Source organism: Trichomycterus rosablanca, unplaced genomic scaffold (genome assembly GCF_030014385.1).
Source record: "Trichomycterus rosablanca isolate fTriRos1 unplaced genomic scaffold, fTriRos1.hap1 scaffold_112, whole genome shotgun sequence".
NCBI classification, from domain to species: domain Eukaryota; kingdom Metazoa; phylum Chordata; class Actinopteri; order Siluriformes; family Trichomycteridae; genus Trichomycterus; species Trichomycterus rosablanca.
The window spans coordinates 33,589-56,184 of NW_026946951.1; the positions used below are offsets into that span (position 1 = coordinate 33,589).

The 22,596-nt window shown below is 49.3% G+C and overlaps 15 non-coding genes across 15 annotated transcripts; all 15 read left to right on the plus strand.

The window, feature by feature from the left end:
• The first annotated feature begins 1,736 nt into the window (after positions 1 to 1,736).
• On the plus strand, positions 1,737 to 1,925 carry LOC134304605 (U2 spliceosomal RNA). The gene has a single exon (XR_010008011.1). It is a non-coding gene; the product is annotated as a U2 spliceosomal RNA (small nuclear RNA).
• Positions 1,926 to 2,300: 375 nt separating this feature from the next.
• On the plus strand, positions 2,301 to 2,415 carry LOC134304770 (U5 spliceosomal RNA). Its single transcript, XR_010008163.1, has one exon. It is a non-coding gene; the product is annotated as a U5 spliceosomal RNA (small nuclear RNA).
• A 109-nt stretch (positions 2,416 to 2,524) lies between these two features.
• LOC134304561 (U2 spliceosomal RNA) lies at positions 2,525 to 2,715 on the plus strand. The gene has a single exon (XR_010007972.1). It is a non-coding gene; the product is annotated as a U2 spliceosomal RNA (small nuclear RNA).
• A 378-nt stretch (positions 2,716 to 3,093) lies between these two features.
• On the plus strand, positions 3,094 to 3,208 carry LOC134304623 (U5 spliceosomal RNA). The gene has a single exon (XR_010008023.1). It is a non-coding gene; the product is annotated as a U5 spliceosomal RNA (small nuclear RNA).
• Positions 3,209 to 8,316: 5,108 nt separating this feature from the next.
• LOC134304600 (U2 spliceosomal RNA) lies at positions 8,317 to 8,504 on the plus strand. The gene has a single exon (XR_010008007.1). It is a non-coding gene; the product is annotated as a U2 spliceosomal RNA (small nuclear RNA).
• A 375-nt stretch (positions 8,505 to 8,879) lies between these two features.
• Positions 8,880 to 8,994, plus strand: LOC134304768 (U5 spliceosomal RNA). Its single transcript, XR_010008161.1, has one exon. It is a non-coding gene; the product is annotated as a U5 spliceosomal RNA (small nuclear RNA).
• A 109-nt stretch (positions 8,995 to 9,103) lies between these two features.
• On the plus strand, positions 9,104 to 9,294 carry LOC134304573 (U2 spliceosomal RNA). Its single transcript, XR_010007983.1, has one exon. It is a non-coding gene; the product is annotated as a U2 spliceosomal RNA (small nuclear RNA).
• A 378-nt stretch (positions 9,295 to 9,672) lies between these two features.
• On the plus strand, positions 9,673 to 9,787 carry LOC134304624 (U5 spliceosomal RNA). The gene has a single exon (XR_010008024.1). It is a non-coding gene; the product is annotated as a U5 spliceosomal RNA (small nuclear RNA).
• Positions 9,788 to 14,895: 5,108 nt separating this feature from the next.
• On the plus strand, positions 14,896 to 15,084 carry LOC134304606 (U2 spliceosomal RNA). The gene has a single exon (XR_010008012.1). It is a non-coding gene; the product is annotated as a U2 spliceosomal RNA (small nuclear RNA).
• Positions 15,085 to 15,459: 375 nt separating this feature from the next.
• LOC134304771 (U5 spliceosomal RNA) lies at positions 15,460 to 15,574 on the plus strand. The gene has a single exon (XR_010008164.1). It is a non-coding gene; the product is annotated as a U5 spliceosomal RNA (small nuclear RNA).
• A 109-nt stretch (positions 15,575 to 15,683) lies between these two features.
• LOC134304584 (U2 spliceosomal RNA) lies at positions 15,684 to 15,874 on the plus strand. Its single transcript, XR_010007994.1, has one exon. It is a non-coding gene; the product is annotated as a U2 spliceosomal RNA (small nuclear RNA).
• A 378-nt stretch (positions 15,875 to 16,252) lies between these two features.
• LOC134304625 (U5 spliceosomal RNA) lies at positions 16,253 to 16,367 on the plus strand. Its single transcript, XR_010008025.1, has one exon. It is a non-coding gene; the product is annotated as a U5 spliceosomal RNA (small nuclear RNA).
• Positions 16,368 to 21,475: 5,108 nt separating this feature from the next.
• On the plus strand, positions 21,476 to 21,664 carry LOC134304607 (U2 spliceosomal RNA). The gene has a single exon (XR_010008013.1). It is a non-coding gene; the product is annotated as a U2 spliceosomal RNA (small nuclear RNA).
• Positions 21,665 to 22,039: 375 nt separating this feature from the next.
• On the plus strand, positions 22,040 to 22,154 carry LOC134304775 (U5 spliceosomal RNA). Its single transcript, XR_010008166.1, has one exon. It is a non-coding gene; the product is annotated as a U5 spliceosomal RNA (small nuclear RNA).
• Positions 22,155 to 22,263: 109 nt separating this feature from the next.
• On the plus strand, positions 22,264 to 22,454 carry LOC134304596 (U2 spliceosomal RNA). The gene has a single exon (XR_010008005.1). It is a non-coding gene; the product is annotated as a U2 spliceosomal RNA (small nuclear RNA).
• Positions 22,455 to 22,596: the final 142 nt, after the last annotated feature.

Genomic DNA, 22,596 nt, shown 5'->3' on the forward strand with positions numbered 1-22,596 from the left:
CTGTTCGCCACCCTCAATAAAATGGGGTTTGGCCCTTCGTATGTGTCATGGGTGCGCCTCCTCTACAAGGGCGCTACAAGCCGAGTAAACGTGAACGGATACTATTCGGAAGGAGTAGAACAAGCAGGTGGAGTAAGGCAGGGCTGTCCACTTTCCCCACTGCTGTACATCATCTTTCTTGAGCCACTCATGGCACGACTACGAGCGGAGCCCAAATTCGTAGGACTCCATATCCCAGGTGGGAAAGGTGTGCAAGCCAAAGTGTCAGCATATGCAGATGATGCCACCCTTTTCATGAGTTCAGAAGGGGATTTCCAGATAGTGGAGCAGACACTTATACAATTTTCCAAGGCTACCGGGGCACGGGTGAACAAAGCAAAGTCAACAGTACTAGGTACAGGCGCATGGCGAGGTAGGCAGGAGGTGCCAGGTGGTTTTCCCATGTGCCAAGATGGGATCCGGATCTTGGGAGTGCAGTTCTGGAAAGAGGGAAGTGCTATAAAAAACTGGGAAGCAAAACTAGCAAAGGTAAGACAAAAAATAGAAAGATGGGCAACAAGAGATTTATCTCTGACAGGGAGAGTGGCAGCAATAAACAGCGATGTCTTCGCAACCCTAGTCCACCTGGCCTACGCGTTTCCTGTTCCCTTCTGGACAGGGAGGCGACTTGAGCGCCTATTTTTTGATTTCATATGGGGAGGAAGATGCGAGTGGGTAGCAAGAGGCATAATGTACCAGGAAACAGCTAAAGGCGGGAGAGGAGTAGTGTGTGCCCCCTTAAAACTAACAGCCTTGTACCTGGCCAATGCAGCGAAATTGGCACAAGGTGACGAACGTCACAATGCGACGCTCCTTGCCAGATTCTGGCTGGGCTTTAGCTTGCGAAAGGTGGTCCCCTGGAGAGGCACAGAACCATGGTCGGTGGACTACCCTGAACACTACAAAAAAGTAGTAAGCCTCATAAGAAACAACAAATGGTGTCTGTCAGGCAAGCTCATCATGAACCACAGACGCCTGTATGAAAGGTGGAGGGAAGAACACATTGGAGGATTGAATCTGGAAAAGCCACGAACAGACATCGATTGGGAAGCACTTCAGCCAAAGTGGCTGGACGGGAAGAGCAGAGACCTACATTGGTTAACGGCCTTGAGAAGATTACCGGTTAGAGAACGAATGTTCCGCCATGGGTGTAGTGGTACATCGAGATGCCCACTGGGGTGTGGAGGGGAAGAAACCGTGGAGCATGCCATGTGGTCATGTCCAGTAGTGGCCCAGCTCTGGGACTCAATTTCAAAATGGTGGCCGGAAAAACGCGAAAGTCAATTAAACCGAGACCTGGTCCTCTGGGGTACAAAAGCAAATGAATCAGCTAATCTGTGGATCGCAATATCTGAAGCGAAAAAAGCACTATGGGGGAGGCGATGCGAGTTTATTCGAAAGCAGGCACAAAAGGGGCAACTGAACCTTTTCCGTACGGTTTTGTACAAGTACAAAAAAGTGCTCTGGTTAAAAGAACAGGGAAAGGAACAAAGCAGTGTAGGCAAAGATCCAGAAGAACAACAAAATTCTGGTAAACTAAGTTAAAAACTGCAAAATCGAAACTTGACGATGTGGTGGTGGGACTAGGGTGAGACAAAGTCACAAAATGTCTGTAAGTAACACCAAATGTAATTAAATGTAATGTAATAATGTAAAGCAATGAAATGAAATGCAATGTAAGTATGAATGGAAATATGCACGTTTTTCAATAAAAAAAAAAAAAAAAAAAAAAATCTGTTCTTATCAGTTTAATATCTGATACGTCCTCTACCCGAGGACCATATATTAAATGGATTTTTAGGCCTGGGAGTCGGAAGAGGGGCTTGCTCCGTCCACTCCACGCATCGACCAGGTATTGCATTGCCTCCTGGCACGGTGCACCCTCATAAACGGTCAAACGAAAGAGTAATTGACGAATGCTGGTGACTGGCCCCTGCTGGAAAGCTGTTGGGATTAGGGGTACGGCGCCTTAGACCTTTGCCTAGCCTAGGCCCGGAGTTTCCTCGGTCCTTTTGCGCTAGGGAGTCCCGCTTTTCCCGCTTTTTCATTTTCCCTCCATTTTACTTAAAAAAAAAAAAAAAAAAAAAAGGCGAAAGACTTAATTTTCCCCCACCCTGTGTTTCTCCAGGCAAAGGCTGTGCTGCCTCGTCACCCACCCGACGACCCAAGGGCGCTTTTGCTGCAGGTTTTCGTCGCTCTACCTCGAGCCCTCTTCCTTGAGCGGCCGGTGGCCTACGGAGGCCTGGGCGACCGGCGAGCAGGGCTGGAGTTTCTCTTCATTCACGTACAAATCTTTCGCCTTTTACTAAAGGTTTCCGTGGAGAGGAACGTTGACAAGTTCAACTTATTTTTTGAAGGCTTTGTCTTTGCAAAGCTGCTCTTTTGCTGGTGGAATGACAGAAGGTGTGTGGGCGGCCGGTCAGCGCCGTCCACTAGTCCGGACCCTCAAAAGGTAGGGCCCGTGGCCCGGCGCCTATTTCAGGTTATCGCTTCTCGGCCTTTTGGCTAAGATCAAGTGTAGTATCTGTTCTTATCAGTTTAATATCTGATACGTCCTCTACCCGAGGACCATATATTAAATGGATTTTTAGGCCTGGGAGTCGGAAGAGGGGCTTGCTCCGTCCACTCCACGCATCGACCAGGTATTGCATTGCCTCCTGGCACGGTGCACCCTCATAAACGGTCAAACGAAAGAGTAATTGACGAATGCTGGTGACTGGCCCCTGCTGGAAAGCTGTTGGGATTAGGGGTACGGCGCCTTAGACCTTTGCCTAGCCTAGGCCCGGGGTTTCCTCGGTCCTTTTGCGCTAGGGAGTCCCGCTTTTCCCGCTTTTTCATTTTCCCTCCATTTTACTTAAAAAAAAAAAAAAAAAAAAAAAAAGGCGAAAGACTTAATTTTCCCCCACCCTGTGTTTCTCCAGGCAAAGGCTGTGCTGCCTCGTCACCCACCCGACGACCCAAGGGCGCTTTTGCTGCAGGTTTTCGTCGCTCTACCTCGAGCCCTCTTCCTTGAGCGGCCGGTGGCCTACGGAGGCCTGGGCGACCGGCGAGCAGGGCTGGAGTTTCTCTTCATTCACGTACAAATCTTTCGCCTTTTACTAAAGATTTCCGTGGAGAGGAACGTTGACAAGTTCAACTTATTTTTTGAAGGCTTTGTCTTTGCAAAGCTGCTCTTTTGCTGGTGGAATGACAGAAGGTGTGTGGGCGTGAAGGCGGCCGGTCAGCGCCGTCCACTAGTCCGGACCCTCAAAAGGTAGGGCCCGTGGCCCGGCGCCTATTTCAGGTTATCGCTTCTCGGCCTTTTGGCTAAGATCAAGTGTGATGTCGAGAGACGGAGCGAACAGGCCGGCCCGAGTGGTGCGGCTTCGAAATACGGTCAGATTCGAGCTTTGTGGAGATGCGTCGGAGGAAGTGAAGAATCGTTTTGGACGAGATTGGGTGGTGATCCGGATTCTACGAGGACTATGCAACGTGGAAACAGCAGCGGTCTTCTGCTTGCAAGACTTCTCAACATCAGCGAGATTCATCGATGTTACAATGGTATCGCTTCAAGATTGCCACAAGCTTTTCAGTAAGTGCAGCAGCGACCTTGAACATCCGGCACTTCTGGGAATTAGAGCTTCGCCGCTGTTTGCCAACGAGGAAATCCCAATGATTGTTCACCTCTACAACCCTTACGTGGAGGAAGAAAATATCCGGGCCTTCTTATCAAGGTACTGTGCATCAGTTTCAACTGGCGAGAGGCTGAAGGATCGTTTTGGAATTTGGACTGGAAGGCGACGTTACAACGTCCTGCTGAGGGAGGATCCGGCTGGAGGCATACAACACCCACCTGGCAGTTTTGCCATCGGTCCACACAGAGGATATCTGCACTACCCAGGTCAACCGATCTACTGCAGGCGCTGTGGGGCTCTGGGTCATACCAAAGATTCCTGCCAGGGCCTCAGATGCAGATTCTGTGGGCAGGAGGGACACATAGCGGCGAACTGCACAGCGCCTCGAACCTGTAGCCTTTGTGGGAGCGAGGCCCACCTGTATCGGGGCTGTCCGTTAAGGGACAACACTTTTGCAAGCCTGTTTTCTGGAAACCCAAGAATGGAGGATGAAGATTATACCCAGGCACTGGGCAACAAAACAACAAATCAGACTGGAGAAGGTGAGGCCTTGACAGAGATGCAGGCGGAAGCAGAGGAGGGAGAAGGAGATGCAGTAGTGGAGGAAACAATGGAATCTGGAAAGGGAAAGGAGTCGGAGACCAACCCTGCAGAACCACAAGACACCGAAACATCGACAGATCCCACAACCAGCCACAGCTCACTAACTTGGGGAGAAAGAGTGGAGAAAGAGAACAAAGAGAAAGGCAATAACCAGAACAAACACCACCACAAGGATCCACGGAGAGAAAACGCTGATGAGACAACAACCGAAATGGAAAGCGAGCAGCAAGGTCCGACAAGGCGACGAATCCCAAGCAAGGAAGAAGGACAAAGTGGCAAGGCAAAAAGGAGCAAAAAAGGAACACACCAAACGGATAAGGAAAAAGACAGAATAACAAAGGACGAAGGGGTCAAGAAAATGAGAACAAAGGCAAGACTATACAGCTTCTTGGGCCTGGAAAGTGAAATGGAGTCCCTAAGTTCGGAGGACAGCGGGAAGGACAACGATGAAGGAAAAATCAGTCGGAAAGGAGCTGGAGAACAAAAGAAGGAGTAAGCGTTCAAAGTAGAAAAAGAGAGAGAAGTAATTGGAGAAACAATAGGGAAAAAGAACATGTAGAAAGGAAAATAAATCTGAAGATATGGAAGGAAAACTTACATTAGCAACCCTGAATGCAAGGGGCATGAGACAGACGGTAAGACGAATGGCAATTTTTAAGTCCTTGGAGATACTCCCACTAGATGTTATCTTTGTCCAGGAGTGTCATCTACGAACAGAAGCAGAGGGGACTTGGTTTTCCAGAGGGTGGGAATGGGGTCCATCGGTGTGGGGGGCAGGGGAGGGAAAAGGGGATGGGGTAGGAATATTGTTTAAAAGTTTCGATTTTGTAGTAAGCAAAACAGTAGTGGCAGTACCAGGGAGAATCTTTTATACTGATGGAACTTGGAGAGGGGTGCCGTTTAGAGCTATTTGCATCTACGCTCCAGCAACTCGAGGCAGGAGAAGGGGTTTCTTCCGAGAGCTAGAGCCACTCCTTCAAACCAACAGACTCCTGTGGGTAGGGGGGGACCTGAATACCAACTTAGAAGAGGAGATAGAGCTGAAGGAAATTCTTAAAGGGGCCAGGCTTTTAGATACAGCAAAAACATCAGAAGATAGGGAGAGAGCAACGTGGAGGAATTCGAGAGGGAATGCCTCACGATTGGATTATATAATGGTACAGGAAGGCACAAAGGTTGACAGTTTCAGAGTAGAGCCACATTGGTGTACAGATCACTGCCTAGTGAGCATTACGGTAAGGATAGAAAAGGGAAGGAGAGGACCAGGTCTATGGAAACTAAACATAACATATCTACAGGATCAGAACTTCTGCCAGACCTTTAGGTCACTTTATGTTGGGTGGCAAGCCTTGAAAGGACTTTACAAGACATGGGCGGAATGGTGGGAACACTTGAAAACCAAGGTGCGGATTTTCTGCCAACAGTGGGGAAGGCAGAAGGCAAGAAAAGAAAGGGAGAAGGTAGCCCGATGGTCAAGGGTCTTGCAGAGTGCATGGAGGGAAGGCAATATAGAAGGAAGCAGGGTGGCTAGAATGAACCTAAAAGAGCACTTCACTACAGAGGCAAGGCGTTTTTGTGGTCTGGCAGGCCAACAAAAACTGCTCTTTGATGAGCGGCCAACAAGATACTTTTTCAACACGGTAAGAACGCGGCAAAAAAGAGCCCACATGAGTAGGGTTAAAGTAGGGGATCATCTAATGACATCTAAAGAGGAAATGCTTGAAGTGGTGGCAACCTTTTACAAAGACCTTTTCCGGGAGAGGTCTACGGATGAACAGGAGGCAGCCAGTTTCCTTAAGGGCATTAGTCAAGAACTTACTCAGAAAGACCGTGCAAAATTGGAGGCCGACATCACAGAAAATGAATTAGAGCAGGCCATTGCCACCCTGAAGGGTGGGGTAGCCCCAGGGGGCGACGGACTGCCGGCCGAGTGGTATAGAGCTTTCTGGTCGGTTGTGTGTCCGGACCTCATGCAGATCTATAGGGAGGCAATAAAGGAGGGAATTCTCCCCCCATCGTTGAGGACAGGGCATATTACCCTTCTGCATAAGAAGGGTGACAGGGCAGATCTGGCCAACTGGAGGCCGATCACGCTCCTCACGACCGACTACAAGATCTTGGCAAAGGTTTTGACGCTGCGTCTGAGAGGCGTGATCGGTACAGTAGTGCACCCAGACCAAACGTGCGGAGTACCTGGACGGTCGCACAGCCTGAATATCTCACTGGTTAGAGATGCAATAGCCTGGGCACAGCAACGCAATCTGCCTTTAGCAATCCTGGGACTAGACCAGGAAAAGGCTTTCGACCGTGTCAGCCACCAGTTTCTGTTCGCCACCCTCAATAAAATGGGGTTTGGCCCTTCGTATGTGTCATGGGTGCGCCTCCTCTACAAGGGCGCTACAAGCCGAGTAAACGTGAACGGATACTATTCGGAAGGAGTAGAACAAGCAGGTGGAGTAAGGCAGGGCTGTCCACTTTCCCCACTGCTGTACATCATCTTTCTTGAGCCACTCATGGCACGACTACGAGCGGAGCCCAAATTCGTAGGACTCCATATCCCAGGTGGGAAAGGTGTGCAAGCCAAAGTGTCAGCATATGCAGATGATGCCACCCTTTTCATGAGTTCAGAAGGGGATTTCCAGATAGTGGAGCAGACACTTATACAATTTTCCAAGGCTACCGGGGCACGGGTGAACAAAGCAAAGTCAACAGTACTAGGTACAGGCGCATGGCGAGGTAGGCAGGAGGTGCCAGGTGGTTTTCCCATGTGCCAAGATGGGATCCGGATCTTGGGAGTGCAGTTCTGGAAAGAGGGAAGTGCTATAAAAAACTGGGAAGCAAAACTAGCAAAGGTAAGACAAAAAATAGAAAGATGGGCAACAAGAGATTTATCTCTGACAGGGAGAGTGGCAGCAATAAACAGCGATGTCTTCGCAACCCTAGTCCACCTGGCCTACGCGTTTCCTGTTCCCTTCTGGACAGGGAGGCGACTTGAGCGCCTATTTTTTGATTTCATATGGGGAGGAAGATGCGAGTGGGTAGCAAGAGGCATAATGTACCAGGAAACAGCTAAAGGCGGGAGAGGAGTAGTGTGTGCCCCCTTAAAACTAACAGCCTTGTACCTGGCCAATGCAGCGAAATTGGCACAAGGTGACGAACGTCACAATGCGACGCTCCTTGCCAGATTCTGGCTGGGCTTTAGCTTGCGAAAGGTGGTCCCCTGGAGAGGCACAGAACCATGGTCGGTGGACTACCCTGAACACTACAAAAAAGTAGTAAGCCTCATAAGAAACAACAAATGGTGTCTGTCAGGCAAGCTCATCATGAACCACAGACGCCTGTATGAAAGGTGGAGGGAAGAACACATTGGAGGATTGAATCTGGAAAAGCCACGAACAGACATCGATTGGGAAGCACTTCAGCCAAAGTGGCTGGACGGGAAGAGCAGAGACCTACATTGGTTAACGGCCTTGAGAAGATTACCGGTTAGAGAACGAATGTTCCGCCATGGGTGTAGTGGTACATCGAGATGCCCACTGGGGTGTGGAGGGGAAGAAACCGTGGAGCATGCCATGTGGTCATGTCCAGTAGTGGCCCAGCTCTGGGACTCAATTTCAAAATGGTGGCCGGAAAAACGCGAAAGTCAATTAAACCGAGACCTGGTCCTCTGGGGTACAAAAGCAAATGAATCAGCTAATCTGTGGATCGCAATATCTGAAGCGAAAAAAGCACTATGGGGGAGGCGATGCGAGTTTATTCGAAAGCAGGCACAAAAGGGGCAACTGAACCTTTTCCGTACGGTTTTGTACAAGTACAAAAAAGTGCTCTGGTTAAAAGAACAGGGAAAGGAACAAAGCAGTGTAGGCAAAGATCCAGAAGAACAACAAAATTCTGGTAAACTAAGTTAAAAACTGCAAAATCGAAACTTGACGATGTGGTGGTGGGACTAGGGTGAGACAAAGTCACAAAATGTCTGTAAGTAACACCAAATGTAATTAAATGTAATGTAATAATGTAAAGCAATGAAATGAAATGCAATGTAAGTATGAATGGAAATATGCACGTTTTTCAATAAAAAAAAAAAAAAAAAAAAAATCTGTTCTTATCAGTTTAATATCTGATACGTCCTCTACCCGAGGACCATATATTAAATGGATTTTTAGGCCTGGGAGTCGGAAGAGGGGCTTGCTCCGTCCACTCCACGCATCGACCAGGTATTGCATTGCCTCCTGGCACGGTGCACCCTCATAAACGGTCAAACGAAAGAGTAATTGACGAATGCTGGTGACTGGCCCCTGCTGGAAAGCTGTTGGGATTAGGGGTACGGCGCCTTAGACCTTTGCCTAGCCTAGGCCCGGAGTTTCCTCGGTCCTTTTGCGCTAGGGAGTCCCGCTTTTCCCGCTTTTTCATTTTCCCTCCATTTTACTTAAAAAAAAAAAAAAAAAAAAAAGGCGAAAGACTTAATTTTCCCCCACCCTGTGTTTCTCCAGGCAAAGGCTGTGCTGCCTCGTCACCCACCCGACGACCCAAGGGCGCTTTTGCTGCAGGTTTTCGTCGCTCTACCTCGAGCCCTCTTCCTTGAGCGGCCGGTGGCCTACGGAGGCCTGGGCGACCGGCGAGCAGGGCTGGAGTTTCTCTTCATTCACGTACAAATCTTTCGCCTTTTACTAAAGGTTTCCGTGGAGAGGAACGTTGACAAGTTCAACTTATTTTTTGAAGGCTTTGTCTTTTCAAAGCTGCTCTTTTGCTGGTGGAATGACAGAAGGTGTGTGGGCGGCCGGTCAGCGCCGTCCACTAGTCCGGACCCTCAAAAGGTAGGGCCCGTGGCCCGGCGCCTATTTCAGGTTATCGCTTCTCGGCCTTTTGGCTAAGATCAAGTGTAGTATCTGTTCTTATCAGTTTAATATCTGATACGTCCTCTACCCGAGGACCATATATTAAATGGATTTTTAGGCCTGGGAGTCGGAAGAGGGGCTTGCTCCGTCCACTCCACGCATCGACCAGGTATTGCATTGCCTCCTGGCACGGTGCACCCTCATAAACGGTCAAACGAAAGAGTAATTGACGAATGCTGGTGACTGGCCCCTGCTGGAAAGCTGTTGGGATTAGGGGTACGGCGCCTTAGACCTTTGCCTAGCCTAGGCCCGGGGTTTCCTCGGTCCTTTTGCGCTAGGGAGTCCCGCTTTTCCCGCTTTTTCATTTTCCCTCCATTTTACTTAAAAAAAAAAAAAAAAAAAAAAAAAGGCGAAAGACTTAATTTTCCCCCACCCTGTGTTTCTCCAGGCAAAGGCTGTGCTGCCTCGTCACCCACCCGACGACCCAAGGGCGCTTTTGCTGCAGGTTTTCGTCGCTCTACCTCGAGCCCTCTTCCTTGAGCGGCCGGTGGCCTACGGAGGCCTGGGCGACCGGCGAGCAGGGCTGGAGTTTCTCTTCATTCACGTACAAATCTTTCGCCTTTTACTAAAGATTTCCGTGGAGAGGAACGTTGACAAGTTCAACTTATTTTTTGAAGGCTTTGTCTTTGCAAAGCTGCTCTTTTGCTGGTGGAATGACAGAAGGTGTGTGGGCGTGAAGGCGGCCGGTCAGCGCCGTCCACTAGTCCGGACCCTCAAAAGGTAGGGCCCGTGGCCCGGCGCCTATTTCAGGTTATCGCTTCTCGGCCTTTTGGCTAAGATCAAGTGTGATGTCGAGAGACGGAGCGAACAGGCCGGCCCGAGTGGTGCGGCTTCGAAATACGGTCAGATTCGAGCTTTGTGGAGATGCGTCGGAGGAAGTGAAGAATCGTTTTGGACGAGATTGGGTGGTGATCCGGATTCTACGAGGACTATGCAACGTGGAAACAGCAGCGGTCTTCTGCTTGCAAGACTTCTCAACATCAGCGAGATTCATCGATGTTACAATGGTATCGCTTCAAGATTGCCACAAGCTTTTCAGTAAGTGCAGCAGCGACCTTGAACATCCGGCACTTCTGGGAATTAGAGCTTCGCCGCTGTTTGCCAACGAGGAAATCCCAATGATTGTTCACCTCTACAACCCTTACGTGGAGGAAGAAAATATCCGGGCCTTCTTATCAAGGTACTGTGCATCAGTTTCAACTGGCGAGAGGCTGAAGGATCGTTTTGGAATTTGGACTGGAAGGCGACGTTACAACGTCCTGCTGAGGGAGGATCCGGCTGGAGGCATACAACACCCACCTGGCAGTTTTGCCATCGGTCCACACAGAGGATATCTGCACTACCCAGGTCAACCGATCTACTGCAGGCGCTGTGGGGCTCTGGGTCATACCAAAGATTCCTGCCAGGGCCTCAGATGCAGATTCTGTGGGCAGGAGGGACACATAGCGGCGAACTGCACAGCGCCTCGAACCTGTAGCCTTTGTGGGAGCGAGGCCCACCTGTATCGGGGCTGTCCGTTAAGGGACAACACTTTTGCAAGCCTGTTTTCTGGAAACCCAAGAATGGAGGATGAAGATTATACCCAGGCACTGGGCAACAAAACAACAAATCAGACTGGAGAAGGTGAGGCCTTGACAGAGATGCAGGCGGAAGCAGAGGAGGGAGAAGGAGCTGCAGTAGTGGAGGAAACAATGGAATCTGGAAAGGGAAAGGAGTCGGAGACCAACCCTGCAGAACCACAAGACACCGAAACATCGACAGATCCCACAACCAGCCACAGCTCACTAACTTGGGGAGAAAGAGTGGAGAAAGAGAACAAAGAGAAAGGCAATAACCAGAACAAACACCACCACAAGGATCCACGGAGAGAAAACGCTGATGAGACAACAACCGAAATGGAAAGCGAGCAGCAAGGTCCGACAAGGCGACGAATCCCAAGCAAGGAAGAAGGACAAAGTGGCAAGGCAAAAAGGAGCAAAAAAGGAACACACCAAACGGATAAGGAAAAAGACAGAATAACAAAGGACGAAGGGGTCAAGAAAATGAGAACAAAGGCAAGACTATACAGCTTCTTGGGCCTGGAAAGTGAAATGGAGTCCCTAAGTTCGGAGGACAGCGGGAAGGACAACGATGAAGGAAAAATCAGTCGGAAAGGAGCTGGAGAACAAAAGAAGGAGTAAGCGTTCAAAGTAGAAAAAGAGAGAGAAGTAATTGGAGAAACAATAGGGAAAAAGAACATGTAGAAAGGAAAATAAATCTGAAGATATGGAAGGAAAACTTACATTAGCAACCCTGAATGCAAGGGGCATGAGACAGACGGTAAGACGAATGGCAATTTTTAAGTCCTTGGAGATACTCCCACTAGATGTTATCTTTGTCCAGGAGTGTCATCTACGAACAGAAGCAGAGGGGACTTGGTTTTCCAGAGGGTGGGAATGGGGTCCATCGGTGTGGGGGGCAGGGGAGGGAAAAGGGGATGGGGTAGGAATATTGTTTAAAAGTTTCGATTTTGTAGTAAGCAAAACAGTAGTGGCAGTACCAGGGAGAATCTTTTATACTGATGGAACTTGGAGAGGGGTGCCGTTTAGAGCTATTTGCATCTACGCTCCAGCAACTCGAGGCAGGAGAAGGGGTTTCTTCCGAGAGCTAGAGCCACTCCTTCAAACCAACAGACTCCTGTGGGTAGGGGGGGACCTGAATACCAACTTAGAAGAGGAGATAGAGCTGAAGGAAATTCTTAAAGGGGCCAGGCTTTTAGATACAGCAAAAACATCAGAAGATAGGGAGAGAGCAACGTGGAGGAATTCGAGAGGGAATGCCTCACGATTGGATTATATAATGGTACAGGAAGGCACAAAGGTTGACAGTTTCAGAGTAGAGCCACATTGGTGTACAGATCACTGCCTAGTGAGCATTACGGTAAGGATAGAAAAGGGAAGGAGAGGACCAGGTCTATGGAAACTAAACATAACATATCTACAGGATCAGAACTTCTGCCAGACCTTTAGGTCACTTTATGTTGGGTGGCAAGCCTTGAAAGGACTTTACAAGACATGGGCGGAATGGTGGGAACACTTGAAAACCAAGGTGCGGATTTTCTGCCAACAGTGGGGAAGGCAGAAGGCAAGAAAAGAAAGGGAGAAGGTAGCCCGATGGTCAAGGGTCTTGCAGAGTGCATGGAGGGAAGGCAATATAGAAGGAAGCAGGGTGGCTAGAATGAACCTAAAAGAGCACTTCACTACAGAGGCAAGGCGTTTTTGTGGTCTGGCAGGCCAACAAAAACTGCTCTTTGATGAGCGGCCAACAAGATACTTTTTCAACACGGTAAGAACGCGGCAAAAAAGAGCCCACATGAGTAGGGTTAAAGTAGGGGATCATCTAATGACATCTAAAGAGGAAATGCTTGAAGTGGTGGCAACCTTTTACAAAGACCTTTTCCGGGAGAGGTCTACGGATGAACAGGAGGCAGCCAGTTTCCTTAAGGGCATTAGTCAAGAACTTACTCAGAAAGACCGTGCAAAATTGGAGGCCGACATCACAGAAAATGAATTAGAGCAGGCCATTGCCACCCTGAAGGGTGGGGTAGCCCCAGGGGGCGACGGACTGCCGGCCGAGTGGTATAGAGCTTTCTGGTCGGTTGTGTGTCCGGACCTCATGCAGATCTATAGGGAGGCAATAAAGGAGGGAATTCTCCCCCCATCGTTGAGGACAGGGCATATTACCCTTCTGCATAAGAAGGGTGACAGGGCAGATCTGGCCAACTGGAGGCCGATCACGCTCCTCACGACCGACTACAAGATCTTGGCAAAGGTTTTGACGCTGCGTCTGAGAGGCGTGATCGGTACAGTAGTGCACCCAGACCAAACGTGCGGAGTACCTGGACGGTCGCACAGCCTGAATATCTCACTGGTTAGAGATGCAATAGCCTGGGCACAGCAACGCAATCTGCCTTTAGCAATCCTGGGACTAGACCAGGAAAAGGCTTTCGACCGTGTCAGCCACCAGTTTCTGTTCGCCACCCTCAATAAAATGGGGTTTGGCCCTTCGTATGTGTCATGGGTGCGCCTCCTCTACAAGGGCGCTACAAGCCGAGTAAACGTGAACGGATACTATTCGGAAGGAGTAGAACAAGCAGGTGGAGTAAGGCAGGGCTGTCCACTTTCCCCACTGCTGTACATCATCTTTCTTGAGCCACTCATGGCACGACTACGAGCGGAGCCCAAATTCGTAGGACTCCATATCCCAGGTGGGAAAGGTGTGCAAGCCAAAGTGTCAGCATATGCAGATGATGCCACCCTTTTCATGAGTTCAGAAGGGGATTTCCAGATAGTGGAGCAGACACTTATACAATTTTCCAAGGCTACCGGGGCACGGGTGAACAAAGCAAAGTCAACAGTACTAGGTACAGGCGCATGGCGAGGTAGGCAGGAGGTGCCAGGTGGTTTTCCCATGTGCCAAGATGGGATCCGGATCTTGGGAGTGCAGTTCTGGAAAGAGGGAAGTGCTATAAAAAACTGGGAAGCAAAACTAGCAAAGGTAAGACAAAAAATAGAAAGATGGGCAACAAGAGATTTATCTCTGACAGGGAGAGTGGCAGCAATAAACAGCGATGTCTTCGCAACCCTAGTCCACCTGGCCTACGCGTTTCCTGTTCCCTTCTGGACAGGGAGGCGACTTGAGCGCCTATTTTTTGATTTCATATGGGGAGGAAGATGCGAGTGGGTAGCAAGAGGCATAATGTACCAGGAAACAGCTAAAGGCGGGAGAGGAGTAGTGTGTGCCCCCTTAAAACTAACAGCCTTGTACCTGGCCAATGCAGCGAAATTGGCACAAGGTGACGAACGTCACAATGCGACGCTCCTTGCCAGATTCTGGCTGGGCTTTAGCTTGCGAAAGGTGGTCCCCTGGAGAGGCACAGAACCATGGTCGGTGGACTACCCTGAACACTACAAAAAAGTAGTAAGCCTCATAAGAAACAACAAATGGTGTCTGTCAGGCAAGCTCATCATGAACCACAGACGCCTGTATGAAAGGTGGAGGGAAGAACACATTGGAGGATTGAATCTGGAAAAGCCACGAACAGACATCGATTGGGAAGCACTTCAGCCAAAGTGGCTGGACGGGAAGAGCAGAGACCTACATTGGTTAACGGCCTTGAGAAGATTACCGGTTAGAGAACGAATGTTCCGCCATGGGTGTAGTGGTACATCGAGATGCCCACTGGGGTGTGGAGGGGAAGAAACCGTGGAGCATGCCATGTGGTCATGTCCAGTAGTGGCCCAGCTCTGGGACTCAATTTCAAAATGGTGGCCGGAAAAACGCGAAAGTCAATTAAACCGAGACCTGGTCCTCTGGGGTACAAAAGCAAATGAATCAGCTAATCTGTGGATCGCAATATCTGAAGCGAAAAAAGCACTATGGGGGAGGCGATGCGAGTTTATTCGAAAGCAGGCACAAAAGGGGCAACTGAACCTTTTCCGTACGGTTTTGTACAAGTACAAAAAAGTGCTCTGGTTAAAAGAACAGGGAAAGGAACAAAGCAGTGTAGGCAAAGATCCAGAAGAACAACAAAATTCTGGTAAACTAAGTTAAAAACTGCAAAATCGAAACTTGACGATGTGGTGGTGGGACTAGGGTGAGACAAAGTCACAAAATGTCTGTAAGTAACACCAAATGTAATTAAATGTAATGTAATAATGTAAAGCAATGAAATGAAATGCAATGTAAGTATGAATGGAAATATGCACGTTTTTCAATAAAAAAAAAAAAAAAAAAAAAAATCTGTTCTTATCAGTTTAATATCTGATACGTCCTCTACCCGAGGACCATATATTAAATGGATTTTTAGGCCTGGGAGTCGGAAGAGGGGCTTGCTCCGTCCACTCCACGCATCGACCAGGTATTGCATTGCCTCCTGGCACGGTGCACCCTCATAAACGGTCAAACGAAAGAGTAATTGACGAATGCTGGTGACTGGCCCCTGCTGGAAAGCTGTTGGGATTAGGGGTACGGCGCCTTAGACCTTTGCCTAGCCTAGGCCCGGAGTTTCCTCGGTCCTTTTGCGCTAGGGAGTCCCGCTTTTCCCGCTTTTTCATTTTCCCTCCATTTTACTTAAAAAAAAAAAAAAAAAAAAAAGGCGAAAGACTTAATTTTCCCCCACCCTGTGTTTCTCCAGGCAAAGGCTGTGCTGCCTCGTCACCCACCCGACGACCCAAGGGCGCTTTTGCTGCAGGTTTTCGTCGCTCTACCTCGAGCCCTCTTCCTTGAGCGGCCGGTGGCCTACGGAGGCCTGGGCGACCGGCGAGCAGGGCTGGAGTTTCTCTTCATTCACGTACAAATCTTTCGCCTTTTACTAAAGGTTTCCGTGGAGAGGAACGTTGACAAGTTCAACTTATTTTTTGAAGGCTTTGTCTTTGCAAAGCTGCTCTTTTGCTGGTGGAATGACAGAAGGTGTGTGGGCGGCCGGTCAGCGCCGTCCACTAGTCCGGACCCTCAAAAGGTAGGGCCCGTGGCCCGGCGCCTATTTCAGGTTATCGCTTCTCGGCCTTTTGGCTAAGATCAAGTGTAGTATCTGTTCTTATCAGTTTAATATCTGATACGTCCTCTACCCGAGGACCATATATTAAATGGATTTTTAGGCCTGGGAGTCGGAAGAGGGGCTTGCTCCGTCCACTCCACGCATCGACCAGGTATTGCATTGCCTCCTGGCACGGTGCACCCTCATAAACGGTCAAACGAAAGAGTAATTGACGAATGCTGGTGACTGGCCCCTGCTGGAAAGCTGTTGGGATTAGGGGTACGGCGCCTTAGACCTTTGCCTAGCCTAGGCCCGGGGTTTCCTCGGTCCTTTTGCGCTAGGGAGTCCCGCTTTTCCCGCTTTTTCATTTTCCCTCCATTTTACTTAAAAAAAAAAAAAAAAAAAAAAAAAGGCGAAAGACTTAATTTTCCCCCACCCTGTGTTTCTCCAGGCAAAGGCTGTGCTGCCTCGTCACCCACCCGACGACCCAAGGGCGCTTTTGCTGCAGGTTTTCGTCGCTCTACCTCGAGCCCTCTTCCTTGAGCGGCCGGTGGCCTACGGAGGCCTGGGCGACCGGCGAGCAGGGCTGGAGTTTCTCTTCATTCACGTACAAATCTTTCGCCTTTTACTAAAGATTTCCGTGGAGAGGAACGTTGACAAGTTCAACTTATTTTTTGAAGGCTTTGTCTTTGCAAAGCTGCTCTTTTGCTGGTGGAATGACAGAAGGTGTGTGGGCGTGAAGGCGGCCGGTCAGCGCCGTCCACTAGTCCGGACCCTCAAAAGGTAGGGCCCGTGGCCCGGCGCCTATTTCAGGTTATCGCTTCTCGGCCTTTTGGCTAAGATCAAGTGTGATGTCGAGAGACGGAGCGAACAGGCCGGCCCGAGTGGTGCGGCTTCGAAATACGGTCAGATTCGAGCTTTGTGGAGATGCGTCGGAGGAAGTGAAGAATCGTTTTGGACGAGATTGGGTGGTGATCCGGATTCTACGAGGACTATGCAACGTGGAAACAGCAGCGGTCTTCTGCTTGCAAGACTTCTCAACATCAGCGAGATTCATCGATGTTACAATGGTATCGCTTCAAGATTGCCACAAGCTTTTCAGTAAGTGCAGCAGCGACCTTGAACATCCGGCACTTCTGGGAATTAGAGCTTCGCCGCTGTTTGCCAACGAGGAAATCCCAATGATTGTTCACCTCTACAACCCTTACGTGGAGGAAGAAAATATCCGGGCCTTCTTATCAAGGTACTGTGCATCAGTTTCAACTGGCGAGAGGCTGAAGGATCGTTTTGGAATTTGGACTGGAAGGCGACGTTACAACGTCCTGCTGAGGGAGGATCCGGCTGGAGGCATACAACACCCACCTGGCAGTTTTGCCATCGGTCCACACAGAGGATATCTGCACTACCCAGGTCAACCGATCTACTGCAGGCGCTGTGGGGCTCTGGGTCATACCAAAGATTCCTGCCAGGGCCTCAGATGCAGATTCTGTGGGCAGGAGGGACACATAGCGGCGAACTGCACAGCGCCTCGAACCTGTAGCCTTTGTGGGAGCGAGGCCCACCTGTATCGGGGCTGTCCGTTAAGGGACAACACTTTTGCAAGCCTGTTTTCTGGAAACCCAAGAATGGAGGATGAAGATTATACCCAGGCACTGGGCAACAAAACAACAAATCAGACTGGAGAAGGTGAGGCCTTGACAGAGATGCAGGCGGAAGCAGAGGAGGGAGAAGGAGATGCAGTAGTGGAGGAAACAATGGAATCTGGAAAGGGAAAGGAGTCGGAGACCAACCCTGCAGAACCACAAGACACCGAAACATCGACAGATCCCACAACCAGCCACAGCTCACTAACTTGGGGAGAAAGAGTGGAGAAAGAGAACAAAGAGAAAGGCAATAACCAGAACAAACACCACCACAAGGATCCACGGAGAGAAAACGCTGATGAGACAACAACCGAAATGGAAAGCGAGCAGCAAGGTCCGACAAGGCGACGAATCCCAAGCAAGGAAGAAGGACAAAGTGGCAAGGCAAAAAGGAGCAAAAAAGGAACACACCAAACGGATAAGGAAAAAGACAGAATAACAAAGGACGAAGGGGTCAAGAAAATGAGAACAAAGGCAAGACTATACAGCTTCTTGGGCCTGGAAAGTGAAATGGAGTCCCTAAGTTCGGAGGACAGCGGGAAGGACAACGATGAAGGAAAAATCAGTCGGAAAGGAGCTGGAGAACAAAAGAAGGAGTAAGCGTTCAAAGTAGAAAAAGAGAGAGAAGTAATTGGAGAAACAATAGGGAAAAAGAACATGTAGAAAGGAAAATAAATCTGAAGATATGGAAGGAAAACTTACATTAGCAACCCTGAATGCAAGGGGCATGAGACAGACGGTAAGACGAATGGCAATTTTTAAGTCCTTGGAGATACTCCCACTAGATGTTATCTTTGTCCAGGAGTGTCATCTACGAACAGAAGCAGAGGGGACTTGGTTTTCCAGAGGGTGGGAATGGGGTCCATCGGTGTGGGGGGCAGGGGAGGGAAAAGGGGATGGGGTAGGAATATTGTTTAAAAGTTTCGATTTTGTAGTAAGCAAAACAGTAGTGGCAGTACCAGGGAGAATCTTTTATACTGATGGAACTTGGAGAGGGGTGCCGTTTAGAGCTATTTGCATCTACGCTCCAGCAACTCGAGGCAGGAGAAGGGGTTTCTTCCGAGAGCTAGAGCCACTCCTTCAAACCAACAGACTCCTGTGGGTAGGGGGGGACCTGAATACCAACTTAGAAGAGGAGATAGAGCTGAAGGAAATTCTTAAAGGGGCCAGGCTTTTAGATACAGCAAAAACATCAGAAGATAGGGAGAGAGCAACGTGGAGGAATTCGAGAGGGAATGCCTCACGATTGGATTATATAATGGTACAGGAAGGCACAAAGGTTGACAGTTTCAGAGTAGAGCCACATTGGTGTACAGATCACTGCCTAGTGAGCATTACGGTAAGGATAGAAAAGGGAAGGAGAGGACCAGGTCTATGGAAACTAAACATAACATATCTACAGGATCAGAACTTCTGCCAGACCTTTAGGTCACTTTATGTTGGGTGGCAAGCCTTGAAAGGACTTTACAAGACATGGGCGGAATGGTGGGAACACTTGAAAACCAAGGTGCGGATTTTCTGCCAACAGTGGGGAAGGCAGAAGGCAAGAAAAGAAAGGGAGAAGGTAGCCCGATGGTCAAGGGTCTTGCAGAGTGCATGGAGGGAAGGCAATATAGAAGGAAGCAGGGTGGCTAGAATGAACCTAAAAGAGCACTTCACTACAGAGGCAAGGCGTTTTTGTGGTCTGGCAGGCCAACAAAAACTGCTCTTTGATGAGCGGCCAACAAGATACTTTTTCAACACGGTAAGAACGCGGCAAAAAAGAGCCCACATGAGTAGGGTTAAAGTAGGGGATCATCTAATGACATCTAAAGAGGAAATGCTTGAAGTGGTGGCAACCTTTTACAAAGACCTTTTCCGGGAGAGGTCTACGGATGAACAGGAGGCAGCCAGTTTCCTTAAGGGCATTAGTCAAGAACTTACTCAGAAAGACCGTGCAAAATTGGAGGCCGACATCACAGAAAATGAATTAGAGCAGGCCATTGCCACCCTGAAGGGTGGGGTAGCCCCAGGGGGCGACGGACTGCCGGCCGAGTGGTATAGAGCTTTCTGGTCGGTTGTGTGTCCGGACCTCATGCAGATCTATAGGGAGGCAATAAAGGAGGGAATTCTCCCCCCATCGTTGAGGACAGGGCATATTACCCTTCTGCATAAGAAGGGTGACAGGGCAGATCTGGCCAACTGGAGGCCGATCACGCTCCTCACGACCGACTACAAGATCTTGGCAAAGGTTTTGACGCTGCGTCTGAGAGGCGTGATCGGTACAGTAGTGCACCCAGACCAAACGTGCGGAGTACCTGGACGGTCGCACAGCCTGAATATCTCACTGGTTAGAGATGCAATAGCCTGGGCACAGCAACGCAATCTGCCTTTAGCAATCCTGGGACTAGACCAGGAAAAGGCTTTCGACCGTGTCAGCCACCAGTTTCTGTTCGCCACCCTCAATAAAATGGGGTTTGGCCCTTCGTATGTGTCATGGGTGCGCCTCCTCTACAAGGGCGCTACAAGCCGAGTAAACGTGAACGGATACTATTCGGAAGGAGTAGAACAAGCAGGTGGAGTAAGGCAGGGCTGTCCACTTTCCCCACTGCTGTACATCATCTTTCTTGAGCCACTCATGGCACGACTACGAGCGGAGCCCAAATTCGTAGGACTCCATATCCCAGGTGGGAAAGGTGTGCAAGCCAAAGTGTCAGCATATGCAGATGATGCCACCCTTTTCATGAGTTCAGAAGGGGATTTCCAGATAGTGGAGCAGACACTTATACAATTTTCCAAGGCTACCGGGGCACGGGTGAACAAAGCAAAGTCAACAGTACTAGGTACAGGCGCATGGCGAGGTAGGCAGGAGGTGCCAGGTGGTTTTCCCATGTGCCAAGATGGGATCCGGATCTTGGGAGTGCAGTTCTGGAAAGAGGGAAGTGCTATAAAAAACTGGGAAGCAAAACTAGCAAAGGTAAGACAAAAAATAGAAAGATGGGCAACAAGAGATTTATCTCTGACAGGGAGAGTGGCAGCAATAAACAGCGATGTCTTCGCAACCCTAGTCCACCTGGCCTACGCGTTTCCTGTTCCCTTCTGGACAGGGAGGCGACTTGAGCGCCTATTTTTTGATTTCATATGGGGAGGAAGATGCGAGTGGGTAGCAAGAGGCATAATGTACCAGGAAACAGCTAAAGGCGGGAGAGGAGTAGTGTGTGCCCCCTTAAAACTAACAGCCTTGTACCTGGCCAATGCAGCGAAATTGGCACAAGGTGACGAACGTCACAATGCGACGCTCCTTGCCAGATTCTGGCTGGGCTTTAGCTTGCGAAAGGTGGTCCCCTGGAGAGGCACAGAACCATGGTCGGTGGACTACCCTGAACACTACAAAAAAGTAGTAAGCCTCATAAGAAACAACAAATGGTGTCTGTCAGGCAAGCTCATCATGAACCACAGACGCCTGTATGAAAGGTGGAGGGAAGAACACATTGGAGGATTGAATCTGGAAAAGCCACGAACAGACATCGATTGGGAAGCACTTCAGCCAAAGTGGCTGGACGGGAAGAGCAGAGACCTACATTGGTTAACGGCCTTGAGAAGATTACCGGTTAGAGAACGAATGTTCCGCCATGGGTGTAGTGGTACATCGAGATGCCCACTGGGGTGTGGAGGGGAAGAAACCGTGGAGCATGCCATGTGGTCATGTCCAGTAGTGGCCCAGCTCTGGGACTCAATTTCAAAATGGTGGCCGGAAAAACGCGAAAGTCAATTAAACCGAGACCTGGTCCTCTGGGGTACAAAAGCAAATGAATCAGCTAATCTGTGGATCGCAATATCTGAAGCGAAAAAAGCACTATGGGGGAGGCGATGCGAGTTTATTCGAAAGCAGGCACAAAAGGGGCAACTGAACCTTTTCCGTACGGTTTTGTACAAGTACAAAAAAGTGCTCTGGTTAAAAGAACAGGGAAAGGAACAAAGCAGTGTAGGCAAAGATCCAGAAGAACAACAAAATTCTGGTAAACTAAGTTAAAAACTGCAAAATCGAAACTTGACGATGTGGTGGTGGGACTAGGGTGAGACAAAGTCACAAAATGTCTGTAAGTAACACCAAATGTAATTAAATGTAATGTAATAATGTAAAGCAATGAAATGAAATGCAATGTAAGTATGAATGGAAATATGCACGTTTTTCAATAAAAAAAAAAAAAAAAAAAAAAATCTGTTCTTATCAGTTTAATATCTGATACGTCCTCTACCCGAGGACCATATATTAAATGGATTTTTAGGCCTGGGAGTCGGAAGAGGGGCTTGCTCCGTCCACTCCACGCATCGACCAGGTATTGCATTGCCTCCTGGCACGGTGCACCCTCATAAACGGTCAAACGAAAGAGTAATTGACGAATGCTGGTGACTGGCCCCTGCTGGAAAGCTGTTGGGATTAGGGGTACGGCGCCTTAGACCTTTGCCTAGCCTAGGCCCGGAGTTTCCTCGGTCCTTTTGCGCTAGGGAGTCCCGCTTTTCCCGCTTTTTCATTTTCCCTCCATTTTACTTAAAAAAAAAAAAAAAAAAAAAAGGCGAAAGACTTAATTTTCCCCCACCCTGTGTTTCTCCAGGCAAAGGCTGTGCTGCCTCGTCACCCACCCGACGACCCAAGGGCGCTTTTGCTGCAGGTTTTCGTCGCTCTACCTCGAGCCCTCTTCCTTGAGCGGCCGGTGGCCTACGGAGGCCTGGGCGACCGGCGAGCAGGGCTGGAGTTTCTCTTCATTCACGTACAAATCTTTCGCCTTTTACTAAAGGTTTCCGTGGAGAGGAACGTTGACAAGTTCAACTTATTTTTTGAAGGCTTTGTCTTTGCAAAGCTGCTCTTTTGCTGGTGGAATGACAGAAGGTGTGTGGGCGGCCGGTCAGCGCCGTCCACTAGTCCGGACCCTCAAAAGGTAGGGCCCGTGGCCCGGCGCCTATTTCAGGTTATCGCTTCTCGGCCTTTTGGCTAAGATCAAGTGTAGTATCTGTTCTTATCAGTTTAATATCTGATACGTCCTCTACCCGAGGACCATATATTAAATGGATTTTTAGGCCTGGGAGTCGGAAGAGGGGCTTGCTCCGTCCACTCCACGCATCGACCAGGTATTGCATTGCCTCCTGGCACGGTGCACCCTCATAAACGGTCAAACGAAAGAGTAATTGACGAATGCTGGTGACTGGCCCCTGCTGGAAAGCTGTTGGGATTAGGGGTACGGCGCCTTAGACCTTTGCCTAGCCTAGGCCCGGGGTTTCCTCGGTCCTTTTGCGCTAGGGAGTCC